Genomic DNA, 19,478 nt, shown 5'->3' on the forward strand with positions numbered 1-19,478 from the left:
AGAGAGAGAGGAAAAAAAGAACAAGAAGAAACAGTTAAAGTTTTTGTCTGAGCCGGGCGCAGTGGCTCAAGCCTGTAATCCCAGCACTTTGGGAGGCCGAGACGGGCGGATCACGAGGTCAGGAGATCGAGACCATCCTGGCGAACACGGTGAAACCCCCGTCTCTACTAAAAAATACAAAAAAAACTAGCCGGGCGAGGTGGCGGGCGCCTGTAGCCCCAGCTACTCGGGAGGCTGAGGCGGGAGAATGGCGTAAACCCGGGAGGCGGAGCTTGCAGTGAGCTGAGATCTGGCCACTGCACTCCAGCCTGGGCAACAGAGCCAGACTCCGTCTCAAAAAAAAAAAAAAAAAAAAAGTTTTTGTCTGAGATATTATTTGGGGACACAGTGCATTTAAAGAATGGAAGAGAATAGAAGTGATACAATGATCCATTTTCTCATGCCCTGTATTTTTATTGAGCCTTTTCCTTGAATTGGGTACAAGGAATATAAAGAAGTCCTATAAGCAATATGCTTGCTTTTCAGAGTTTGGGAAGGCAGGAAAGGCATTTAACTGGACATGTATAACCACATGTTTACACATCTGTACAATCTCAATCCTTATAACAACCTTTAACGTAGGTATTGTCAGCCCTATTTTAAAGAGGAGGTAACTGAGATTAGGGATGGATGTTTTAGTGACTTGCCCAAAGTTACCCAATAGATAAGTGGCAGAGCCAGGCCAAGAACCTTGAGTCCTTTTTTCTGTCCGCTGTAACACACAGCTAAGTCTTGGCACAGGACAAGGACTTTAATTAGGCTTTGAGAGAAGGGTGGGACTTAACACACAGATGAGTGGGGATTCCGGTTAGGCCGAAAGGTGAGAACCAAGCAGGGATCTGTGAGTAGACCTGTTTTGACTACAGAGAGGGTTTCCTGGGAGCGAAGTGGGAGATAAGCTGGGAAAGGGAAGTAGAAGCCAGATAAGGGAGAGTTTTAAATGGCTAGAAAAGAATTGCTGGGAAAGGGGGACCTGATTTAGAGGGGAAGAGGTTGATGACAAAACCAAACATTTTAGAAAACTCATCTGGTAGTGGTACAGAGAAAGAATTAGAATTGGGGAAAACTGGAGTCAGAAATTCAAGTCAGGAGTTTGGGATAGTGCAGGTCTGACAAGCAACAAGAGGGTAATGATACAAAGTAGGTCTGTGAGTGCAGTGGATTTCTGCAGCCTGTGGATTTCTTGTAGCATTCTATTGTTTGAAAAAGTATAAATTATGGACACTCAATACTTGAGATATGGAAAGAAAAACAATGGCTTTGGAGTCAAATAGACCTTGGTTTCAATCCAAGTTCTGGGTGATCTGGAGAAATTTACTTACATAACTTTGCTGAGCCTTTGATTCCTTATGTTAAAACAGGGCTAATAACACTCAATTTACAGGATGATTAGGAAGATTAAACAAGACACAATGCTGGATTATGTGCATCCCTCTACAATTTTTGGCAGATCGGTGAAATGTATGGCATGTCATCAATCAAAAAACAATGAAGCCTGGTGCGGTGGCTCACGCCTGTAATCCCAGCAGTTTGGGAGGCAGAGGCGGGCGGACCACTCGAGGTCAGGATTTCGAGACCAGCCAGGCCAACATGGCAGAAACCCCTCTCTACTAAAAATACAAACATTAGCCGGGTGTGGTGGTGGGCGCCTGTAGTCCCAGCTACTCGGAGGATGAGGCAGGCGAATCACTTGAACCCGGGAGGAGGAGGTTGCTGTGAGCCAGATCGTGCCACTGCACTCCAGCCTGGGTGACAGAGTGAGCTGTTTTTTTTTTTTTTTTTAAAAAGAGAAAAAAAGAAACTTATTAATTCACTATATTTCTAGAAGATGGTGGGTTATATGCTACCTATATCTCACACAAATAAAGCTGCTTTTCACCATTCAGTTCTGCCTCTAAGTAGCATCTGCCTTGAAAGAACCATCTTCTGAGAATCTTTCTCTTCTGTCAGCCAAGGGGATTATACCGCATGATATCTGTCAAGGATAAACGTTAGTTAATTCTTAATTGATAGCTCAGCCACTACAATTGGTTCCATTCAACAGTAATTATTCTCATGTGGTTTGTGGAACTCAATTGTGAGGTCCCTCCTTCCTCCACCCTTTTCAGTGTGTGCATTAAAACAGCAGCCTTAAGGTCTTTAAACGAGTAAATAAATTTTTCTTGCTTCAGAGATTCAATTTTACTTGCCCGAGAAGCTTGTGTGGTGTGATTTTCATCGCTAAAAGCAAAAGCAGCCACATGGCTGATAACACCACTTAGCAATTCAAAGCTCGGTCACCGTTTTCAGGAGTCTCTTCCAAATCTTTCTGAAGTGCTTTTGAAGCTCTACATTCCCCGTCTAAGGGAACACCCAGCAGTCCCAGGATAAAAGGGCAGAAGGGTGAGCTGACGTTTTCCTTTATTTGCATGGCTTAAAGCTAGCCATTTTCTACACCACGCGCCGCCGGGCTCGTACATGCCCGTGTGCCCGTGACACTGAGGCAATTGTTTCTCCTTAAAAAGGGGGTTCGCGTGGATTAGTTTCGTTTCTGATCTGGAATCTCAGTAACTACAACAAGAAAAGTCTAAAACTCGACCCGCCAGGTTCTTCCCCATCGCATTATCTCCGTTCCTTAGAGATAGCAGGAAGGGCAGCATTTTCTTCCATCCACCCACTTCCAGCCCTAGTCTGGCTCAGCGAGGAATGTATAAAATTAGTGGACTCCTCTGAGTGAAGTTCCCCGGCTCCAATCAGCGGGCGCACAGGCGCCTCCGGCCCCGCCCCACTGCTGACTCTCTTTGGCTGATTCCTGCAGGGAGGGAGGAGAGAAGGGCGGCAGTGGGAGGGGGAGGTACCTGAACTGGGAGTGATGTCAGCTCCCAGCTCGGTGCCTGCCCGGATTCCTGACATGGTGTAGAGCAGGCAGGGTGGGGAAGGGACGGGGAAGGACTCGTGTGCTGCGAGCCGGCGGACGGGCCGGAGTGCTGGGGCTTTGAACTCCAAGAGGAGGTGGACGAGAACTTTTGGAACTAGTGCCGGCGGCTCTCCACCCCCCAGGTAAGGGCGTTTTGCTCCACTACGAGACGGGAGGGAAGTGGCACCGTTGTGTGGCTGCAGCTGGCTGTTGCAGCTGCTCCTCCTCTTCCCCGGGTCGATTTCCTTGTGCAACTCACTCCTGTTTCCCAATGGGAACGGGCACTTTTGGGGGGTGGTAGGGGTGGAGGGTAGGGCTTAACTCCTGGGGCTCCGACCGAGCTTGTACGTGAGGAATACTCCAGGATTGGACGTTTAGGTCTTGTCTGTATCCTTAGACCCCCACACCCTAGGTTCCCAGTAATACCTGAGAACCCCAACCAGAGGGGTGTGTGTCTCTCTATATTGGGGGATTTAAAAATGCCGCAAAAAATTATGAATCATCGACTTAAAAATTATGCTCGTTGAAAAGAAAAAAAGTTTTGTATTTTTTTGTCTCCTTGTGGCCTGTTATATATTAAAAGAATATCAATGTTATTCTTATATATCAATGTAAAATATCCTTTTGTGTAGTCCAGTCAGGATGTGAGAAATTCACTTGGGGTGTTTATTAATTATGAGCTTATGGGAAAACTCGTCTCTTGGGGGCACACTTCTAAAACTGCAACTAGTATTCGCTCATTTTAACCGAGAAATCCCTTCAGCTGCCAACTTTGTATTTGGAGGGGTTAGGATGGCTGCTAAGAATCTTCAGATCTGTTTCCTGTGGCTGCTTTAAAGGTGGGCTGGTAGTTGTGTTTTCAGGGATCTCTTTTAGAGAAGGGAGTTTTAACAGGGAAATGCGGTGGAAGGCGTGGCATATAAACTCTTAATTATAGGGTCGTGAATTTTTCAACATGTGGGACCAAAACAAATCCTTTCTTTCAGTGAGAACTGCGGAGAGCAATAGAAAGAGAACTTGATTTCAAAGTCCAAGTTTGGTATTTTGAGAAAGCAATTGCCTGTCGGGACGAAAAAGATACTCTAAGAAGTGAAAAGATACTTTAAGAAGTGAAAGAACAGAATTCTGATTTTTGTTTATTTCCTGTTTCGAACGCTGTCTTTTTCCTGTGTGGAGATTTTGTGTGCCCTGGTCACTAACACTAACTGGGACTTTCTCGAAGGGGCGGGGAAATTGACTCCATACACTGATTCAGGACCCTGTCATCAGTGCTTTAAGGAAGGAAAAAAAAAAAAAAAGTCAGCGCTGAGATTCCTGAGTCAAGTTTCCCCTTTCTTTCACCGAAGTTCCTCCTTAGCAGTGAGGATCCTACTGTTGCCAGGTCTGGAGGAAATGGGAGTGGACTTCATTGTGAGTCAAAATCCATATCCCAGGCCCCTGAAGGAAAAAGCATTTCCAGGAGATGGAGAAAGAATGAAGCCACAACACTACCTCTAGTAGACCCAAGTCAGGAAATGGGATAGAGGACTATCGATGGGGTTCTCTATCTTTCTAGCCAGATGATCATTAGGTTGCAGAACTAGAAAGAAGTGTTTGGTTGTGCCATTGTTTATGACATACCTGGGTCTGTATTGTTCTTAGTTCCTGCAAAAATTAAATAGGGTGGATAAATAGCAGGCTGTTTGAGGAAGGAAAATTTGCTTTATTGGAAAGACAAGAACATTTTAATTTTGGTTTGTATTTTGGCTTAAGACAGAAATTGCAAATGGCTCTGCAATAATGGTGAACAAGTCTTTTCTATTTATGTTCTGTGGGGAGTACATAAAACATACCATATTTCCAGTGTACTTTTTCAGTAGGATAGAGCTGTGGGGTGGGATAATGTGAACTCAGTGTAGTGTTCCTTGGTTGATAGTGTTCCAACTGCATTTGTAATACCAAAAGATGGGGCTGCAAAAGCCAGACGGTTAAGTAGAGAAGAGTATCTTTAGGATGTTATCCTTATGTACCAAATTCAGATTTACACTTTCTTTCCAAGAAACTAGTCCTAGTTGAGGGACTTGAATATACCAAAACTCTAAATTTGATTCACAGTTTGAGTAATAGCAGTAATTTTACATACTTAATTTAAACCAATATTTCTCTTTCTCAGTCCATGTTTATGAGGCAGATCTGGTGAGGAAAGCACAGAATACTTAAAAGATGTTTGAGTTATTGAGAAAGGTAGGATCAGGTTTTGGTTAAATTACTTTTGACCCACAACTGTCATACTTCCAAGAGCAATTTTAAAAATTAAGGTCGGCCGGGCGCGGTGGCTCACACCTGTAATCCCAGCACTTGAGGCAGGTGGAACACCTGAGGTCAGGAGTTCGAGACCAGCCTGGCTAACATGGTGAAACTCCGTTTCTACTAAAAATACAAACAAATTGCTGAGTGTGGTGGCGGGCGCCTGTAGTCCCAGCTACTTGGGAGGCTGAGGCAGGAGAGGGAGGCTGAGGCAGGAGAATCGCTTGAACTTGGGAGGCGGAGGTTGCAGTGAGCCGAGATCTCATTATTGCACTCCAGCTTGGGCAATAAGAGTGAAACTCTATCTCAAAAATAAATAAATAAAATAAAATAAAAATTAAGGTCATCAGGCCTTAATGAATAAATGTTGATTTGAAATCCAGGGACACATTGAAGTTCTAGATCAATGGTGCCTAATTTCAAGGGCATCATTGACATTTTTTGGGAACAAGTTCACTGAGGGACAGTTAATTAACCGTTTATATAGTCTTTTTGTTACTCCCTGTTCCACCACGAGATAAATCAGAACAAGGTAATTTTTCCCTCAGTTACTGACTAGCTGACTTCTTTTAAAACCTTTCATATTCATACAATATTTGTATTAGTTAATTTAGATTATGTTGATAATTTGTTACATTAAAATTAACTTTTTATTTATATCCCAAACCAGCTTTATTTCAAACTGTTAACTGAAAGAAGACCTTATTCAGCACTCTGCCTTTTTTTTTCTTTTCTTTTTTGAGACAGGGTCTCGCTCTGTCACCATGGATGGAGTGCAGTGGCGCAATCTCAGCTCACTGTAGCCTCTGCCTCCCAGGTTCAAGTGATCCTCACACCTCAGCCTTCGCTGGGATTACAGTCACGCACCAACATGCCCAGTTAATTTTTGTATTTTTAGTAGAGGCGGGTTTTCGCCATGTTGCTCAGGCTGATCTTGGACTCCTGGGTTCAAGTAATCAACCCACCTCGACCTCCCAAAGTGCTAGGATTACAGGAGTGAGCCATGGGTGCCCAGCCTGTCTTTTCAGAGATGTTATTACATGTCTCTGGCCTAGTTTGAATTACCTTTTCAAAACAATGAATGAAGGAATGAATTAATGAATGCATATTCATTCATGTTTGGGTCTGTGTCTTGATTCTTTATTAAAGAAACGTTGCTTCAAGGCGAAAACATAGGCAAGAAGTTTTGCATAATGACATTTTTTATTTTCAGAGATTTCCTTAGAAAGTCATATTAGCTCCAAAATTAAGAAAAAAAATCACAGTTGAGCAGCCAGTTGTGAAATCTTTCAGGGAGCCATAATCATAACTATCATGATTATTTTGTTATTTTTAACCATGGTCAAACAGATGGATTTAAATATGAGAGTCAAAGCTGTTAGGGTTACTGTCACATTTTGACGCAGGATATTCTTTGTTTTATTTTTTATTTTTTATTTTTTTTGGTTTGTTTGTTTTTGAGACAGAGTCTCTCTCTGTTGCCCAGGCTGGAGTGCAGTGGCATGATCTTGGTTTGCTGCAACCTCCACCTCCCGTTTTCAAGTGATTCTTATGCCTCAGGGTCCCAAGTAGCTAGGATTACAGGTTTATGCCACAACGCCTGGCTAATTTTTGTATTTTTAGTAGATATGGGGTTTTACCATGTTAGCCAGGCTGGTCTCGAACTCCTGACCTCAGGTGATCCACCTGCCTCAGCCTCCCAAAGTGCTGGGATTACAGGCGTGAGCCACCATGCCCGGTTATGCAGGGTATTCTTTGTGAATAAAGAGAACAAAATGTCTTCTGGCCAGCATTTTCTGTTCAACTAAAGGTGGATAACTTCACAATTAAATCAGTTATCCAACTGTCCAAAAACTGTTCTGGGCTCTTGTAATTCAGTGCATCAGTGGTGTGTTATGTCAGTTATTTTTCAAATTCATTGCAGTGCACATTAGAACCTTCTTCCTAGAAAAACAAAACAACAACAACAAAAAACCCTACAGCTTTTGTCATATGTGTCACTCACAAAAATTGATGCTGTGTTAAATGGAGCTCATAAATTTAAAACTAAACTGAATTATTCCACCCTACAAAATACATAGAATCTTTTCTTTTGCACTCTTCGTTTTAGATATAATAATTACTGATGCTCATTGGTGTTCAATGATAATGTTTCCAAAAGCCAAGTGGTGAGCATTGTTTGTCCACTTCCAAAAAACAAAAACAAAAAATTAACATACCAGACAACTGGATTTGAGATAAAAAAAATATGGATTCTTCCAGGAGTTTTAAGTTTACGTACTTTTTAGGCAGCTGAGGGGAGGAAGGGAGAGAACCTGAGGTAAATATATACCAGTCTAAACCCACTAAAGAGTGTCTGTTTCTGAAAGGTTGGTTTGGACTCTGAGTGGTCCAGGTGGACGTGTTGTCACAGTTTGTGAATGCTCTTTGGTTATGTGTCTCCCTGGGAACTTGGTGGGACTCACATTTTACTGCCCCCCTCCCCACATCCTTGTTTTTGTTGGCAAGTGTAATGAGTTCAGAATAGAAAGATCGTATAGTGGTTTTCTGTACAGGGGTGCACCTAACAATGTCCGTGCCCAAAGGAATTGTATAAACTCAAATTGCATTGAGTATCAGTCATTCTGGCCAAGGGTCTCGTCTTAAATATGGATCATATAGGAAGAAGATCAAGTACCACCATCATGTTTGGGGCTGGCCCTAGATTTTATGGACACCCTCTGGACTCCACGGTAGGCCTGGATATTTTCACCTCTCCTTTAATTTAGGGAAATTATGCATTTGACATAAAAAGACAAGTTCAGAAGAGTAGGTGTGCTCATTCTTAGTGTGCGTGTCTGTTAAGAGGTGAAACTCAAATTTCACCTGGTGAAAGAGGGACTAAGGCTTTTTTCAGTGGCAAGTCTATTCCTAAAGAAGTGGCCAGGCCGGACGCGATGGCTCATGCCTGTAATCCCAGCACTTTGGGAGGCTGAGGTGGGTGGATCACTTGGGTTCAGGAGTTCGAGACCAGCCGGGCCAACATGGCAAAACCCCATCTCTACTAAAAATACAAAAATTGGCCGGGTGTGGTGGCGCATGCCCGTGGTCCCAGCTACTCAGGAAGCTGAGGCAGGAGAATTGCTTGAAGCTGGGAGGCGGAGGTTGCAGTGAGCTGAGATTGTGCCACTGCACTCTAGCCAGGGCAACAGAGCGAGGTTCTGTCAAAAATAAATAAATAAATAAATAAATAAATAAATAAAAAGTTGCCAAATTTTAATTTTTCCTTTTAGCAATAAAAGCTGAACTCTTAAGAAGTGGCCAGATTCTTTAGGCCAGAAAGGTGGTTTTGGGGAGGAACTAGATAGGCCCATTGGGAACGGTGTGGACTCTTTTATGGTATGCAGTAATATTGTACCATATCACTAAATGTACCTGTGTTTTCTTGTATCTTTGTGCCTAGGATCAAGCTCACCGATGTCCTTTTTCTGGCACTTTGTCACCCTTCTCTTCATCTATAGTACTCTACACAAATATTTTGTCACTACCACAGAATTGCATAAGTTTTTCATGAGGAAAGTTTATTGTATTTACTTTATTTAGAAAAAACTGAAAACAAAGTTGAAACTCTGTGGTCTACTTTTTTCATCTACTGACTTGACAGAGCAGCTGCTATTGCATAAAGAATGCCTTTGCAGCCATTATCTTTTTCTAAAGATGCTGCTGCTTATAACGACACAGTAGAGTTTTCTTTTGTTTGCATTGGAATTTGAACACGCTCTACTTTTTCTTGTGAATGATAGAAAAGTCAAATGAACCTGTGGATTCTCGAAGTTAACTCTGGGAAGTGAGAAGGAGGAAGGGAAACAGTGACGACTCACGGGAGACACTCTGGTTGAACCTGTGATCTGGCCAGGGCCATTTGTGTGAAGTCACCTGAGTCTCAGTGTTTTTCCTCTGGATCAGCTGCCTGGACGGTTTTGTCAAACTTTCAGATCCTTCCATCCTCCACCTCCATCAGTGTGTGACTTTGCATAACTGAGAAAGCTGCTAAACACAGAATTAAGTTTCTTTTATTGTTTTTGTCTACTAAGGGAATTTGATTCTCTGGGATGATTTGCACTTCATATTACCTTGTGAGAAAGACACAGCTGGATGCCCAACAGATATCTATCCCCCTTCCTTCTCTATAACTGAATCCATTTTGTTTAATTCACCACTATGTCCAGTTAAGTGCTAGATTTCCCAGAATCCCTTGCAGCTGGGAGGTGGTTCAGTGACAGTAGTCCTGGCTGATGAGATGTAAATAGCTGGATGCCCCGCTCCCCAAAGCACTTTAAAGGGGAAGCCTCTGTGAGCTTGCCTGTTAAGACTTTTGCTCTTTGTACTTCTTCCCTGGAGAAAGTAAACAGGCCATCGTGTGACCAAAGACAAGATGCTTGAGGGTTACGGATGACTGGGTGGAAAGTTAGAAGGAGGCTGAGAAAGCTGATAGCATTCTGCAACTGCTCTACTGGACCCTGTCTGCCCATTTCTTGACTCTGTGAGAAAAATAAAATCTCTACTTGGTTAAACCACAGAACTTGGGCCAGTTACTTGCAGCCAAATGTGATCCTAACTGAGTCTGAATGTTTAAAAATCATAGTTCATCTTTTCTTTAAAAATAAAAAGGCTTTATTCTGTACGAGAAAAACAGGACTTTGGAGCCATGCAGATCCTCAACTTGAATCCTGGCTTTGCTATTTATTACAGTCTAATATTGGCAAGTAATTTAACCTCTCTGGGTCTCAGCCTTCTCGTCTATAAAGTGGTAACTCTGATATATGTGCCATAGCATTTTTGCAAGGATTAGAAATAATTCGAAATTATTATTGTTTTTTTGAGACAGTCTCACGCTGTCACCCAGGCTGGAGTGCAGTGGTGCAATCTCGGCTCACTGCAACCTCCACCTCCTGGGTTCAAGCGATTCTCCAGCCTCAGCTTCCCAAGTAGCTGGGATTACAGGTGCCCACCACCATGACCAGCTAATTTTTTTTTTTTTTTTTTTGTATTTTTAGTAGAGGCAGGGTTTCACTATTGTTGGCCAGACTGGTCTTGAACTCCTGATCTCAGCTGATCTGCCAGCCTCAGCTTCCCAAAGTACTGGGATTACAGGCGTGAGCCACCATGCCCGGCCAGAAATTAGTAATAGGAATAATAATGGCATATTCAGCACATGGAAGATCTTCAACAAATGGTGGCACTGTTACCGAAGGGAAGTGTAGTGGGGAGCCTGAAAGGGGGAGGCAAAGAATTCAGCTCTTTCTCCTAGAAGGTTCTCCGTAGGTTTACAGCTACAGTCCCTTAACTCTATCTACTTGGCATTTATTCTACCTCCTGTTTCTTTTCCTCATTCCCACCTGCCCACACCAGAATACTTGGAACTCTTCTGTTCTCCAGCTTTGGTTCAGAAAGCAGAGGATGTCCTTATAAAAATTTATTAACTATAGCACAGGGAGAAGGGTGGGGGCTCCAGAGTCAGACAGATGTGGATTAGAATCCCCTGTTGTTACTAGCTGTGTGGTTTTGGTTAAGTCTTCTGTGAAATGGGAATAATTGCGTGGTTATGAAGATTACATCTGATAATGTATGTGAAGCACTAACAGCTGCTTTCTTGGCACACAACATGCACTGGTTTGATGACAGATATTGTTGTTACTATTTCATTAAGCATGTGTTAAGCAATTCCCAGCCTTGGTACAAGGTCCTCTTGGAGATGGAAAGACAAACAAAACATGATCTTTACCTTAAGAGTATTCACATACAGGAGATGGGGGCAGAAAGAGATGGCACAGCTTATTCATGACTGTAATAAAAAGCAGATTTAGAATACTGTTTAACTGTTAAAAAGATTGAATATACTGACTTGTGCAGATGTCTATTATGTATGTTTTAAGAAGTAAAACACCAAGCACACATATATGGTTTACATTTGTCAGTGCATGAAAAACTGCTAAGTGGGATGGCTTATGGGAGTTGAGATGAAGGGAACTTTGTATTTTTTTTTTTTTTAAGTATATTACATCTATGTTACATTACTCGGGAAATATAAAATATTTTAAATTTTAAACATCTATTTTTTGGTCCTTTTGGAGGTTGGTTGGGGAAGAGCATTCTGTGAACTACTCTAGCCACCAGAGCAAAGGAAGAGACTAGGTTTCGGGAGGTTCCACTAGAAGAGGTGGGATTTGATTGGGTCTTAAAGGGTAGGGAGGAGATTTTGAGGAGGCATTGGGGACAGATGAGCATACTTGGGTTTGCAGCAAAATGTAGAATAGAGTGAGATTAGATCTAGAGAAAAGAGAGAACAATATTGTTTGAAAAGACGTAAGTTATATTGGGGCAAATCTTACAGGGTTTTAAAGAGAGTGACAATATTATACCTTAAAACAAGATGTTTTTAAGAAAAGAAAAAGTGAGGGAACTATTGTTTTATAAAAATGACTCTGGAAATAGCAGATTGGGTGTTTCTAGTGGGTATATGGGCAAGGGGAGGGAGAAGGACAGAACACCCTAAATCAAGAATGGCCCATATGCAAAAGTTAATTTTCTTTTAAAGATGATGTCTTGCTATGTTGTCCAGGCTGGAGTGCAGTGGCTATTCACAGTTGTGATCATTGTGCACTCATGGGCTCAAGCAGCCCTCCTGACTTAGCCTCCCGAGTAGCTGGAACTACAGGGACATGCCTCCATGCCTGGCTAAGTGAAAGTTGAATTTTAATGGGAAACATGAGTTAAGATTTGAACATCTCTGGAGTTTGAGATTCCATCATGACCCACATTATCTTTAATTTTCTCATTGTACCTATCTTATCAGGTTTTTAGGAGAATAACAATAATAATAGGTAACACTTAGCTGGTAGGTTATAGTTTTTATGTACCAAGCGCTAATCTAAGCACCTTAAATATTTCAACCTAGATCAATCCCATATTACAGATGAGGAATCTGAGACGTAGAGAGGCTAAGTAACTTTCCCAGGGTCACACAGATTATGTGTGTCAAACTCAGAATTTGAACTCAGGCAGGTGCAGCTTCAGGGCCAGTATCTTCAACCTCTTCTTAGTCCTACCTCTGGCGTGGTTCTGTACTTGGGGTGTTAAAAGCCAGTGTGAACTGTTAGTTGACATTATTCATATAAAGATGGTAAGCAAGAATTTAGAAATTTAGGCTTGGAGTTTAGGCCAAAGCCTAGACTAATGGATCATCTCTATAGGGCTGTTATGTAAAGAGCAAGAATAGATGAGCTCCCCAAACAAGAGTATGTAGAGTAAAAAGAGAAGCAGGCATACAATCTTCAGGGGACTCCTGACATTTAGAAATGGTCAGGCAAAAAAGAAGTTAGGAGAGGAGATAGAGCAGGATCTGCAGAGAAGTGGAGGACAGTGGTGGCCAAGGAAAGAAGCACAACGTAAGTGAACTAACCATGCCATCCAGTGCAACAGACTCATTACAAGGCTGCATCCAACAGACTGACCCTGGTCCTGCTGCCAGGTCAGTTCATGAACTTGGAATCCAGAATGCAAAAAATTGAAGACTGCACGGGAGCTGATGAACTGCAGGCAGCCCAGTTAGTTCATCCTTTCAAGGAATTGATCCGAGAGAGACATGGTAGATAGCTTGCGTTTGAGGAAGGCTCAGGTAGAAAGGAGGATATTAAAAGAAGGAAAAGAGAGGAAGGAATGAGTGCATGGTCCAGGGTAGAGAGATGGGGATAGACCCAAAATCAAGCGGAGGGCTATAAGAACACTTCTTCTGATGAGGTGGAAGAGAGGATGGGGGAAATGGAAAAAAAAGATGTGATCAGAAGGGATACGAGTTGAGTAAGTTCACTGCAGGCAGTCTGCATTGATTTATCAGTAGAGTAGGAAGCAGTGAAAGGAAATTCACAGACAAGTAACTCAGGCTCCTGAGAGGCTGGCTCTGGGGATTATTGTTATAGAGGAAAAATTTGAAAGAATGACAGAAGTCTCTCATCTGAACAATACAAACTGACACATTTGCCAGAATGTGTCTCGAGGCAGGAAGTTGGTTTATTGAAGTGGAAAGTAGTGGTTATTAAAAAAAAAAAAAAAAAAGAGAAGAATGAAATTAGACAAAGGGAAACTTGACTGTCTTTGAAGGAGGAATTTTTAGACAACCAGACTTAATGGTTCACAGACCAACTTCTTGGGGGAAACCTGAGCTCTGAGTGGTGAGAAACAACTGGTTTTGGAGCTCACAGCTGGGGTTTGGTTACAACAGATCCATCAAGGCACCAGGAAATACTCTGTAGAAGGGAATTATCCAACAGAGACAGCACTGGATTAAATTATCCTCCTGATAAGTTGGTCTCTGATCTTCAGTTTACTTATTTCTAGAAAGATATTTAGTTGAAAAGACATAAGCTTGTGGCATTTCAGCAGATTTGTTGTGGTAATGACATCAGGGGTATGTGAGAAAAGGATTGAGGAATGCAGTAATTAAGAATACGATAGTAAAAATCACTACCCCATCAGTCCATTGGTGGGTCTTATGGTGGTTGCTTTGAAAGATGTCAGTAAAGGCTTGTTCATGTGTGTGCGGTAGAAATTGATAGGCATAATATTCTTGAGTTCAACGGTTCTCAGCAGGGCCGACTGTAGAATTCGTGGAGCCTGTTGCAAAATGAAAATGTGTGACCCCTTATTCAAAAGGCAAGAAAAAAGTGCTGCTAAAGGTACTAAAATATGAAGCTTTTTTCCTTTCTCATACAGTTTTTTTCTCTTGACTTGTCGTAGTATTGGCTACTTGTCATTCTATGTGAAGAAAAATTAAAAATTAAAATTATAGCATGAATTCTATTTAAAAATTAAAAAACTAAACATTGAAGTTTTTAGTATGATTTACTCTTCATCTTTGTATTATACAGTGTTGGTTTTTGTTGTTGTTGTTGGTTTGTTTTGTTTTGTTTTTTGAGACAGGATCTCACTCTGTCACCCAAGCTACAGTGCAGTGGTGTGGTCACAGCTCATTGCAGCTTCTACTTTCTGGGCTCAGGTGATCCTCCCGCTCAGCCTCCCAAGTAGCTGGGACTACAGGTGCGTGCCTGGCTAATTTTTTGTAGAGACAGGATCTCACCATGTTGCTCAAGCTGGTCTTGAAATCCTGGGCGCAAGCAATCCTCTTGCCTTGGCTTCCCAAGGTGCTCGTATTGCAGGCGTGAGCCACTGCACCCATTGCAATGCTGGTTTTAAATGAAAATATAGAGCATTGAACTCATATGCAGAATTACTGAAGTTGTTGATGCATATGTATATTGTTATGAGAACAGTAGAAACACTGCCCAAAACTAAACTACTTTTAGTTCACTTCTTGACATGTGCACATTCTATTGACACCTACCTTTGGCTTATGATGTATGATGAAGGACTGAAAGAAGAAGCAGCTATGAGTTGCCTTATCTTTCCTTTTCCTTCTGTGCCATCATTTTCAGCATAAGTGGTTGGCTAATATGGTTAAGTAACAAGAGAAAGAGATAAAACGCTAAGGCTCCCTGGTCATTTGTGTGTCTTAGAAAGACATTTCTGTGTGCAATCAAAATGGAAGTCATTGCCTCTTGGGGCAGTCAGCATCCACCTGCCTGCTTATTCAGTTGTATTTGTAACACATTTACCTTGCACTCACTTTAAGTCTTGCTGAAATCCCACGCACCAGGAGTTCACCGGAATTCATGGTGCATTGGGAAATGTGTGTGAATAGAGAGGCCAGGAACGGTGGCTGTACATATTACGTGCTATGTTAGGCTCTTTTGCATTGCTATAAAGGAAAACTAGGACTGGGTAATTTATCAAGAAGAAAGGTTTAATTGGCTCACAGTTCTGCAGGGTGTACATGAAGCATAGTGCCAACATCTGCTTCTGACGAGGCCCCCAGGAAGCTTCCGATCATGGCAGAAGGCAAGGGGGAACTAGCTTGTCACCTGGCAAGAGAGGGAGCAAGAGAGACAGAAGGGAGAGGCCCCAGACTCTTAAACAACCAGATCTCCCATGAACGAATTGAGCAGGATTCACTCATCACCAAGGGGATGTGCTAAACCATTCATGAGGGATCCGCCCCCATGATCCAGTCACCTTCCACCAGGCCCCACACCCAACATTGGGAATCACATTTCAACATGAGATTTGGAGGGGCCAAACATCCAAATCATATCACATCATTCTCCTCTGCTCACTTGTGGGCTCCATTGTCCCATTGGACCTGACTTACACAACACAAATTCAAAATTCTTATCATTCTCAAGATGGTGACAGTAGAGTATTAAACCAACCATGAGTCTTTTCTGAGCGTGGGGTCCTGTGTTACTGCCCAGGTCACAGGTCCATGAAGATGTCTCAGAAGTCAAAGAGCTCACTTTTGAGGCTAAGTTTCCCTTGGTCCTAATGTCTCAGCTTCATTATTAAAGTTTGCAATGTATCAGCTTTGTGGGTGGTAGCCTAGGGGACCCTCTTCTGGCCATCAGGAAGGTCATTTTTGCCTTTCAATAATTTTTAAATCATTCTTCATTCCCCCTACCAGTATATCTGTGTTCACATCCTCCTCCTCTCTGGTACAGACCCTGTCATTGTCTCCTACTGGAGCCCTGCAGGTAGTCCTTTCTGTTTTTTTTTTTTTTTTTTTTTTTTTTGAGATGGAGTATCTTACTGTCACTCGGGCTAGAGTGCAATGATGTGATCTTGACTCACTGCAACCTCTGCCTTCCTGGTTCAAGCGATTCTCCTGCCTCAGCCTCCCAAGTAGCTGGGATTACAGGTGCCTGCCACCACGTCCAGCTAATCTTTTGTGTTTTTAGTAGAGACAGGGTTTCACTATGTTGGCCAGGCTGGTCTTGAACTCCTGACCTTGTGATCCACCCACCTCGGCCTCCCAAAGTGCTGGGATTACAGATGTGAGCCACTGCGCCCGACCCCCCTTTTCTTTATTCTGCACCTTACTGCCAGACAAATTTTCCAAGTAAGTTTGGTACCAGGCCACCCTGCCTACTCCAAAGCTTTCTTTGACCTCCTGTGAGCCATGGCTTACAGCAGAGTTCTCATCCTGGTGTTCCTGGGGTGGAGACTGCATGGAGACAGGGTTAGTTTGGCCTATGTGTTATTAATAGAGAAGTTTCAGCCAACACTTGCTTTGAGAGGGTTCACTTACTGAAATTCACCTATTGAAACTCAGATTTTAAAAAGAGGTCTGGCCACTGTGGGCTCTTGTTTCCTTGTGCTGTGCTGGTGTCCTAAAGAACAAGGTGGACTGGGCATGGGGAGAAAGATGCCCAGTTCATCTTTTCCCTTGGTTTACTCTTAAGACAGAGTAATTCTTTGCTGTGGGAAAATCTTCACTTGCAGCTATGTAAATGGAAAACAGGTATCTGGCTATTCTTAAGAATGGTGTGAAGCAACCTGAATGTTGATCTTTTAGTCTGAGAAGTTAAATTCCCTGTACATAATGGAAATTGGGTATGTGCTTTGTAGCGGCCTCTGGTTGCTTTTTTTAGGAGAAATATTTCTTAAGTCTTGCCTGGCTATTATTACCACTGTGTCATCTTGTGACCTCATCTGATCTTGACCTCTTTCTCCAAGCTTGCCTTTCCCTGCCCTTCTGTGCAGAGGACTCCGGCTCCAATCCCTGGGTGGCTTGAAGTCCAGCAAACCTTTCTGTTTTTCCCATTGCTCTTCTCTTTGCTTAATGTCTCCTCTTTCCTCCAGACCCACTTAAAAGCAGTTCATCAGGAAAACTTAGCTGAGAGTCTCAGTTAGAACTCATTCGTGCAGGAACTTTGCAGGAATCAGGTAATCAAATTCTGGGTTTTAACTGCTCAAGTACCAATTGGGTGGTGAGTTAATGTTGTCTTTGAAGGTTCCTTCCAGCCCAGTGATTTTGAGATCTGGCATCTACTTGTTATTTGAAATTGTACTTTGTGATAGGAACTGTAGGTGCAGTATCTCAGTTAATTATGAGGCAGCGCTAGCATTGCCTCCATTTTACAGATGAAGAAACTGAGACTTTTTTCCAACACTGACTCTCAAAATGGCTCTTTCCTGGGTTTATCTTATTTCTTTTTTTTTTTTTTTTTTCTGAGACGGAGTCTCGCTCTGTCGCCCAGGCTGGAGTGTAGTGGCGCGATCTCGGCTTACTGCAAGCTCCGCCTCCCGGGTTTACGCCATTCTCCTGCCGCAGCCTCCCGAGTAGCTGGGACTACAGGCGCCCGCCATCTCGCCCGGCTAGTTTTTTTGTATTTTTTTAGTAGAGATGGGGTTTCACCGTGTAGACCAGGATGGCCTCGATCTCCTGACCTCGTGATCAACCCGTCTCGGCCTCCCAAAGTGCTGGGATTACAGGCTTGAGGCACCGCGCCCGGCCCTTATCTTATTTCTTGAAATATATTATGGACTAGTTGAGGACCATGACTGCCTTTGTTGACAAGACCTGCTAGCCGGTAGGAACTCAGTAAATATGTGATGAGATGATTGGTTCGTTCAATCAATATGCATTAGGCCTATGCCAGGCTCCATGGAGATGCAAAGATGCCCCAGGTAGAAAATGAAGTATTAGGTATACTCTAAGCTTGGCCTCCTACCTGGGCACGAAGGTAATATGGAATGGTGGATCTTGGGCTCTGGAGTTAGATGGACCTATAGCTGTGGTTCAGTTTCCTCATTTGTCAAATATGGGCAGTAATACTGTATACTTTTGTAGCAGTAGTTTTCAACTGCAGTGATTTTGGCCTGTAGCAGTCATTTGACAATGTCGAGACATTTTTTGTGTCACAACCTGGAGGTGGGGGTGCTGCTGGCATTTGGTGGGTACAGTCCAGGGATGTGGCTAACCATCCTACAATGCACAGGACAGCCCCCCACCACTGAAGAATTATCCTGACTCAAAGTATCAGTAGTGCTGAGGTTGACAAATGCTGCCTTAAAGGGTTGTGAAGATGAAACAAGATAATGACTGCAAAGAGTTTGGCGTAGTTAGCTGTTACTCCCAGAAAGTCATCCCAAAGACTGCAAAATCATCCTTTGAAAGGCAAACACCAAAAGGCTGAATTTCATCAGCATCAGTGATTGTTGCCAGTGAGAAGCCTTATGCTAAGCATTTCATGCTCTCCTGTTTAGTAGTGGTGACAGACTCACTACAGGTTGTTTATGTTACACCGTGTACTACTGTGAGCTGGCGTGGATTTATCAGAGCTGTAAAAGCCATTATTAGTTTTTAGGGTATTCCTGGTAAACTTCCTGCTTGCTTTACTAGTTTGTTCTGTGGAGACAATTTTGGTGTGTGGGTTTAAATCTTCTGATGGAAAATGTTTTGACTATCAAATTCCCAAAACCTGTTTTGATACGTGAGACACGAAACGTTTTGGTTTTCACATCAAGAAGCCTTATGTTTTTCTAGCCTTGGATTTTAAACAAAGCAGCTTTTCCCCCTGTTTACTGCCTTACCTGCCTATCTGTGGGAGTAAGAGGGTGGAGAGCTAGCTGCTGGATTTCCATCTATTGTTTATTGTGGATTTATATTTTAAATTGTTAAACTTTTTTTGTAATTATAAAGGTGATATGTGTATCTTATAGAAAATTTGAGTGACATAGAAAAAATAGGCCTTACCTGCCTATCTGTGGGAGTAAGAGGGTGGAGAGCTAGCTGCTGGATTTCCATCTATTGTTTATTGTGGATTTATATTTTAAATTGTTAAACTTTTTTTTTTTTGTAATTATAAAGGTGATGTGTGTATCTTATAGAAAATTTGAGTAACATAGAAAAAATAGAGAAGCCGGGCGCGGTGGCTCAAGCCTGTAATCCCAGCACTTTGGGAGGCCGAGACGGGCGGATCACGAGGTCAGGAGATCGAGACCATCCTGGCTAACACTGTGAAACCCCATCTCTACTAAAAAAAAAAAAAAAAAAAAAAAAAAAAAAAAAAAAAAAAAAAGAAAAAATAGAGAAAAAAAAGCATCAGTAATCCTTTCACATGAAGGTATAGTTAGCTTTGGTGTGTTAGTGTGTTTTCTTCTTTTTCTATTCCTTTATTTTTTCCATAGATGAAGTATTCTGAGTATGTAATTTTGTGTCCCACTATTTTTAAAACTTCACATTGTTTTATTTCCATTTCCTTACGCTACTAAAATGTCTGTAAATATTTCTAAGGACTGTAAAACATTCCATCTGTGGGTGTTTCATTATTTTATCCCATTGTAAAAATATAGCCTATTTTCAAATTTGTTTGTTTGTTTGTTT

General features: G+C 42.3%; 1 protein-coding gene across 3 annotated transcripts in view; it reads left to right on the forward strand.

The window, feature by feature from the left end:
* Positions 1-2,825: 2,825 nt before the first annotated feature.
* Positions 2,826-19,478, forward strand: part of LOC111540608 (liprin-beta-1) — a 170,723-nt gene continuing 154,070 nt past the window's right edge. For all 3 annotated transcript variants that reach the window (XM_023209019.1, XM_023209020.1, XM_023209018.1), the window contains exon 1: positions 2,826-3,078. The gene's annotated coding sequence lies outside the window, so the exon portion shown is untranslated. The remainder of the gene's footprint in view (positions 3,079-19,478) is intronic.

This window comes from Piliocolobus tephrosceles, chromosome 10 (genome assembly GCF_002776525.5).
Source record: "Piliocolobus tephrosceles isolate RC106 chromosome 10, ASM277652v3, whole genome shotgun sequence".
NCBI classification, from domain to species: Eukaryota; Metazoa; Chordata; class Mammalia; order Primates; family Cercopithecidae; genus Piliocolobus; species Piliocolobus tephrosceles.